This window comes from Canis lupus, chromosome X, assembly GCF_003254725.2.
Source record: "Canis lupus dingo isolate Sandy chromosome X, ASM325472v2, whole genome shotgun sequence".
NCBI lineage: Eukaryota > Metazoa > Chordata > Mammalia > Carnivora > Canidae > Canis > Canis lupus.
This window is the reverse complement of record NC_064281.1, coordinates 82,667,595-82,676,068: the sequence shown is the minus strand read 5'-3', so window position 1 is coordinate 82,676,068 and position 8,474 is coordinate 82,667,595. Positions and strand designations below refer to the sequence as shown.

The 8,474-nt window shown below is 35.7% G+C and overlaps 1 pseudogene; it reads left to right on the top strand.

Moving 5' to 3' along the window:
- Positions 1-4,625: 4,625 nt before the first annotated feature.
- Positions 4,626-7,629, top strand: LOC112649114 (glyceraldehyde-3-phosphate dehydrogenase-like; annotated as a pseudogene).
- Positions 7,630-8,474: the final 845 nt, after the last annotated feature.

Below are 8,474 nucleotides of genomic sequence, written 5' to 3'. Positions count from 1 at the left end.
AAAACCATGCAAAATGATATACATAATATGATAACATTTATGTTAAAAGTTCAAACCACAAAGTAATGTATGTATCCTCTATAGTTACACTTAATGTATATTATTGCCAATGCACAGGAAAGAGTAAAAAAGAATACACATCGTAACATGCACACTCAAGATGGTGATTGCTTTGAGGACAGCACTGATTAGACCAGATTTGGGAATAGTGGGAAAAGAGGATTCAGCCTACTCTAATTTTTTTTAATTTTAAAAGAAGACTATATTAATTTTGAAAATAATTCAAAATGTTAAAACAATGTAGTGTAAGGAAGAGTTCTTTTGTGTGCAAAGGAAGAACTTGTTACCATTAGTTTTAAAATATCAATGGAGGGGGCACCTGAGTAGCTCAGTCGGTTAAGCATCTGCCTTTGGCTCAGGTCATGATCCCGGGGTCATGGGATCAAGCTTCGTATTAGGCACCCTGCTCAATAGGGAGCCTACTTTTCCCTTTCCTTCTGCCACTCCCCCTGATTGTTCTCTCTCTGTGTCAAATAAATAAATAAAATCATTAAAAATTTTAAAATTCAATAGAATGTAAACTCAGTGGAGAGTAAACTGGCCATATGTATCTATATAAAAATGCACACATCCTGTGATTCAGTATTCTAGAGGCACATGTGCATATAATGTATATACTAGGATGTTTGTTGCTGCACTGTTCGTAATAGGAAAAGACTGAAAAAAAAAACCCTTAACATCCTTCAGTAGGGGATTGGCTAAATTAGTTGTTTTACATTTATACAGTGGAGTACCTGGCAGTAGTTTAAAAGAAAGAAGCAGTTCTATATTATTGATATGGAAATATGTTCAAGATTGTTAAGTGAAATAAGCAATGTAGAGAATATTGTATATAGTATATAATCATTTATAGAAAGAAAAATTTAAAGATAACCTAGATGTAGCTCTTCTCTCCAAACCAACAAATACAGGAGCAGAATGATAACCTCACTGGACAAATTGTTCATCTTGTACAGAATAAGGAGGTGACAAAGGGCCTCAACATGCCTGTGAATTGGAAAGCATAGCCTATCCCAGCTAAAAAACATCAAAACAGTTTTTACTTTATCCTGAAACATTTAAAAGTATAATAATAGTAAAGAATGACTTTTGCAAGGATGCCTATACAGGACTAAACAAACCATGTCTGAGTAAGCAATGGCTACAGGGAGAAACAAAGTAAAAATGTAAGCATCAGAATCAACCAGGTAGTAGTAAAAAAAGGACCTGCATACAACTGGGAGATGCTGCAGGATCCCTGAGGGTGAGGAGGAAGATTTCAAGAGTATAGGTTCTACACTAGAGGAGACAATACAGGAGAATCTGGAACAGTGTTTTTAGAAGCCTTGTCCTGTGAAGGGGCAATTCATATGTAGGCAGCATCTAGGTAGTCTATAGAAAGTCTAGGAAGATATCTTGATGTGGAACAATAGGCTACTTCATGTTCCTCTATACCTGAGGCTCACAAACATCCAGTCATTCTCTGGCCTTAGACACCCCTACCATCGCAGGTGAGGAAATGAATGCACAGACTGTGTGCTGTATAGAGTCAGATTGTGGCCTCTAGGTACAATTGTACACTAGGGTGCTCATTCGCAGGGACCCAGAGTCGCTATTAGCTGAATGTAGGCAGTGTATTAAAAATATTAAAAATGTCTCAAATAAGATTGAAATAAAAATGAAGACAAGCTGCCACCAGGCTCTCATGTCCATTTTTAAAGTTTTGCTTGTACTATTACCATTATTATGCAGTGATTCTTGATATACAGTCTTTGCCTTCAAGAGATTATTTTGTCTCCATCAGGGACTTTGCCCACAGTCTTATTCAATAATCACAGTACACCTTCACATTTTGAAAGACTGGGTCCTTGGGATGCCTCGGTGGCTCAGTGGTTGAGTATCTGCCTTTGGCTCAGGTCGTGACTCTGGGGTCCTGGGATGAGTCTCACCATCAGGCTCCCTGCAAGGATCCTGCTTCTCCCTCTGCCTCTGCCTCTCTCTCGGTGCCTCTCATGAATAAGTAAATAAAATCTTTTTTTAAAAAAAAGAAAGACTAGGTCCTTATGTAATCCAAAAAAAATGCCAAGATATTGTAATATGGCTTTCACTCAGATTTATCACAGCTATGAAGAAAGATAACACTAAAGATTTTGATAACCTATCTTCAAGCACAGTGGTAAGAGAAGATGCAATTTAAGGCTTTCTCTTAAAAAATGAAGCAATGAATAATGCCTAAAGATTTCAGTTATCGTTTGTAATCTGTTTTTCATACAGAAATGCAGTTGATAGTAATGATTATAAGATAATTTATCTGCTTTTAATTATTGATATGTTGTTTCTAGTCCTTCAAGATCAACTGCATTATCAATCATGACTACCCTAAAATAAAAATGTTTTTAGACAAAAAATAATAGAATTTATTTTGTTGTATACAAAACATGGGAAAACATAAAACTACTATCTTTTTATGTTTTCTCCAAAAGGTTCCATTTTCAGCAATATAAGAAACTGTGCCCAGAATGATCTTCCATCTGAAAAAAACAAAAATAATAGTCAAATACTTTTAGTGACTTTTGGGGTCTGAAAAAAAGGTGAAGAATAGTTTGGCTAAGTATTTAAAAATATGCCTTCCATATAGAATTGCTGAATAGCTGTACTGTACACCTGAAATTAATATAACACTGTATATTAACTATACTGGAATTAAAATTTTAAAACTTTAAAAAAATGGCTTCCCAGAAAGCTAAATAGAACACTGAAGCTTTCATCTTGATAATATTCACTAAATTGGGTAGAATTAAACATTACTTTTTACATATTTAAAGGATGCAGGGAACAGAATACAAAGCCCAGGGACTCGTCAGGTGTGGAATCCACCAAGAAGTCCTTATACAAATTTTGAACCTCCAATTTCTGAGGTCATTTAAGAGTAATCTAGAAAGAAATCTGCCTTTTCAATAACCAAAAGGAATATATTGCCTATCTTGAGCCTTGGAGCTGAACAATCATGGAAAAATAAAAGAGAATATAGAGAGGGAAACCACCTTACATAAAAAGAAGCAAGAATAAGAATTACATTGACTTCTTTACAGAAACTATATAGGAAGAAGAACGTGGATTAAAATATTAAAGTGTTAAAAAAAAAACAAATCATTAACCCAGAATTCTGTGAACCCAGTGAAATGATTCTTCAAAAGTGAGAATAATACTTTCTCAGACAAAACAAAATTGAGGGAATTTGTTACTACTAAATCTGTCTAGCAAGAAATGTTTCTAAAAGTTCTTCAGAAAGAAGAAAGATTATATGAATCAAAAATTCAGATTTATGCTATGAAAGGAAAAACATTAGAGGAGCATTAGGAATATATGAAGGTAAAATAAAATCTTTTATTTGTCTTATATTCAATCAAACAGGTAACATTTTGTTCAAAATAGTTGCAACAATGCATTCAGTAATATAACTCATGGATAGTGAAATGAATGACAACAATGCTATGAGGGATAAGAGGGAGGAAATAGGAATACTTTGTTATAAGCTACTTGTACTATCCATGTAGTAATGGACTATTATTTGAAAGTAGACTTGGATTAATTATAAATGTATATTGTAAATGAGTGGACAACCACTTAAAACAGAAATGCAATTGATATGCTAAGAAAGTAGAAAAAAATGAAATCCCGTAAAATACTCAAATCCAAAGAAGACAGAAAAAGAGTGGAAGACCAGAAAAAAATAATAAATAAAAAAGGCAATTAATAGAAAATAATAGGGATGCCTGGGTGGCTCAGTGGTTGGGTGTCTGCCTTTGGCTCGGGGCGTGATTCCAGGATCCAGGATTGAGTCCCACATCGGGCTCCCTGCATGGAGCCTGCTTCTCCCTCTGCCTATGTCTCTGCTTCTCTCTCTTCTCTCTCTGTGTCTCTCATGAATAAATAAATAAAATCTTTAAAAAAAATAGAAAATAACAAATGGTGGTTGATGTTACTACAACTATATCAACAATCACTTTAAATGTCAACAGATTAAATATACCAGTTAAAGACAGAGACTGTCAAAATGGATAAAAAAAAAAACCAAGACCAACTGTATGTTGTCTACAAAAAAACAAAGACACTTTAAATGTAAAGACATATATAGATTAAAGGTAAAGGGACAGAGAAAGATATAACATGCCAACAGTAATCAAGAGAAAGCTAGAGTGGCTTTGTTAATATCAGACAAAGTAGACTTCGAACAAGGAAAATTATTAGGGATAGAGAAGGGCATTACATAATGATAAAAGTTCAATTCTCCAGGAAGACATAGCAATCCTTAATGTGTATGCATTAATGTGTCTGCATAATGCATATAGCAGTGTCTAAATATGTGAGGCAAAAACTGATAGAACTTCAAGGAGAAATAGATGAATCCACTATTATAGCTGGAGACTTCAACACTCCTCTACCAATAATTCATGATCCAGGGGCACCTGGCTGGCTGAGTCAGTAGAGCATGACTCTTGATCTTGGAGTTTTAAGTTTGAGCTCCACACTAGGGGTGGAGACTACTTAAAAATAAAAATAAAAATAAAATGAACAGACGCAACATGCTGAAAATTAATGACATTGTTGAATTGAACTGTACCAACAGTTAACTGGATCTAACTGATATCTATAGAATACATTATCTAACAACAGCAGAATGCACACTCTTCTCAAATTCATACAAAACATTCACCAATATGGACCATAGTCTTGGCCATAAAACACAGCTTAACAAAGTTAAAAGAAGAAAAGCCATACAGTATATGCTCTTAAACTACAATGGAATTAAACCAGAAATAAATAAGAAAGAGATAATTGAAAAAAAAATACAACATGCTTCTAAATAACATGTGGTTCAAAGAAGTCTCATGAGAAATTAAAACATATTTTGACTGATGAATGGATAAGGAAGTTGTGGTATATATATCTACAATGCAATATTGCCCAGCGATAAAAAGAATGAAATCTTACCATTTGCAATGACATAGAGTTAGAGTACATTATGCTAAGTGAAATAACTCAAAGAAAAACAAATACCATATGATTTCACTCATGTGGAATTGAAGAAACAGAACAGAAGGACATAGGGGGAAAAAGAGAGAGAGCGAGGCAAACCATAAAACAGACTCTTAACAATAGAGAACAAACTGAAGGTTGCTGAAGGGGAAGTGGGCAGGGAGATGAGCTAAGTGGATGATGGGTATTGGGAAGGGCACTTGTGATGAGCACTGGGTATTTTTTTTTAATTTTTATTTATTTATTTATGATAGTCACACAGAGAGAGAGAGAAGCAGAGACATAGGCAGAGGGAGAAGCAGGCTCCATGCACCGGGAGCCTGACGTGGGATTCGATCCCGGGTCTCCAGGATCACGCCCTGGGCCAAAGGCAGGCGCCAAACCACTGCGCCACCCAGGGATCCCGAGCACTGGGTATTATATGTAAGTGATGAATTACTGAATTCTACTTCTGAAACTAATATTACACTATTGGTTAACTAACTGGGTTTTAAGTAAAAACTAGATCCTACAAAAATATTTTAAACCAATTTAAAAATAAAATGATAAAAAAATAAAAAATAAAAAAAAATAAAAATAAAATGATAAAATATGTGGTATGCAGAAAAAGCAGTAATTAGAGGGAAATTTATTGCATTGGATATTAGAGAATAAAGACTTCAAATCGATAATTTAAGCTTCCACTTTAGGAAATGAGAAAAGGAGAACAAATGTTAAAATAAAAGAACAAGTTAAATACAAAATTAGCAGAAGAAATAATAAAAAGTAGAGCAGAAATCAATAAAATTGAAAACAAAAAATCAGTAGAGAAAAATCAACAAATCCAAAAGTTCGTTCTTTGAAGAGGTCAATAAAACAGATGAATTTGTAGTTAGGTTAAGTAAGTGAAAAAAGAGAACAGACACAAATTTGCTAAAACTAGAAATGAAATAAGGACCATCACTACTGATCCCATAGACATTAAAAGGATAATAAAAGAATAATAAGAACAACTCTCTGTTCCCAAATTAGATAACTTAGTTGAAATGGAACAATTCCTTGAAAGACTCAATTTACCAAAACTCACAAAAGAAGAAATAGACAATCTTAATAAGTCTGCATCTATTTAAAAAATTAAATCGATAATTAATGACATGACAAAACAGAAAGCAATAGGCTGAGATGGTGAATTCTACCAATGTAAAATCTACCAAACATTTAAGGAAATTATACTAAATCCATATAAGCTTATCTAGAAAATAGAAGTTGAGGTGATACTTCCTAACTCATTCTGAGGCTGGCATTACCCTAATACCAGAACCAAATATATTACAAGAGAGAGAAACTACAGACCAGTGTCTCTCATGAACATAGATGAAAAAATCCTTGAGAAAATATGAGCAAATTGAATACAAAAATGTATAAAGAGAATTATACATCATGACATTATGGGATTTATTCCAGATATGCAGGGCTGGTGTGACATCTGAAAGTCAATTAATGTAGTCCATCACAACAAGCTAAACAATACAAATCTTATGGTCATATGAAAAGATACAGAAAAAGCATTTGGCAGGCTTTCTGCTCTTCCCATTTAACAGATAGATGCATGTTCTTGTGCAATGCCAACCACATCCCTGAAACATGATAATGAAGGTCGAGTAAATGGATTTGCCTATATTGTGTGCTTGGCAAAGTGGATAATGCCTCTATCAATGACTCCATTGATTTCAATTACATGAGCTACATGTTCTAGTATGATTCCATCTATGGCAAATTCAGTGGTACAGGCAAGGCTGAGAATAGGAAACTTGTCATCAATGAAAAACCTATCTCCATCTCCTGAGAGTGAGCTCCTGCCGGCATCAGCACCCAAGTGATGTGGATGCTGAATGCATTGTGGAGCCCACTGGAGTCTTCACTACTATGGAGATGGCTGGGGAGTCACTTGAAGGTAGGGCCAAGAGGGTCATCATCTCTGTCCCTTCTGCTAATATCTGCATGTTTGTGATGAGCATGGACCATGAAAAGTATGACAACTCCCTAAGATTGTCAGCAATGACCCCTGCACAACCAATTGCTTGGCCTCTCTGGCCACAATCATCCATAACAACATTTGCATCATGGAGGGACTCATGACGACAGTCCATGCCATCACTTCCATGCAAAAGGTTATGGATGGCCCCTCTGAAAAGCTGTGGTGTGATGGCCAAGGGGCTGCCCTCAACATTATTCCTGCTTCTTTCTACTGGTGCTGCCAAGGCTGTGAGCGAGGTTATTCCTGAGCTGAATGGGAAGCTCACTGGCATGGCCTTACATGTACCCATCCCCAGTGTAAGAGTCATAGATATGACCTGCTGTGTGGAGAAAGCTTCCAAATACAATGCCATCAAGAATGTGGGCCACCTCAAGAACATCTTGGACTACACCGAGACTTTAACAGTGATGCTGGGGCTGCCATTGGTCTCAATAATCATTTCATCTATAGCTCATTTCTTAGTATGACAATGAATTTGGCTACAGGAACCAGGTGTTGGACTTTTTACGGTCCACATGGCCTCCAAGGAGTAAGAGACCCCTGGACTACCAGACCCAATGAAAGCACAAGAGGAAGAGAATTCTTCAGTTACTGGAGACTCCTAGCCCCAACCCATCCCTCAACACATTGAGACTCTCACAACCTCAATACAGTTTCAATCCCAGATCCCCTGTAGAAAAGGAGAAGCTTACAGAGCCCTACCTTGTCATGTATGATCAATAAAGTACACTGTACCCAGCCAAAAAAAAGGAAAAAGCATTTGATAAAATTCAACACCATTCATGATAGAAACTCATAGCAAAGTAGGAGTCAAGAGGAACTTCCTTAATTTGATAAAGAACCTCTACAAACAACCTATGTCTAACATATTCCATAATAGTAAGAAACTAGATGCTTTTTCCCTAGAATAAGAAACAAAGTCAGAATGTTCATCTCACCATTCAACATCATTATCTATTCAGCACCATACTGAAATCCTAGATAATGCAATATGGAAGAAAAGGTATACAGATTGGGAAGGAAGAAAATAAACTGTCTTTGTGCATAAATGATATGACTGTTTCTGCTGAAAAACCCAGAGAATCAGCCAAAAAACTCCTAAGAAGCAGCTATAGCACAGCACATTTACAGGATACTAGAATAATACACAAAAGTCAGTTGAAAAATTGGAATCTGGAAATGAAAACAATAATGAGGTGCCTGACTAGTCAGAAGAGCATGCAACTCCCGATCTCAGGGTCATGAGTTCAAGCCCCATGTTGCACATAGAACTTAATTAGAAGAAAACAGTATCATTACTGTACGTGGTATTATGCACTTTAAAATATGTTAAGATGATATATCCCATGTCAAATGTTCTGACCAAAAACAAAGCAAA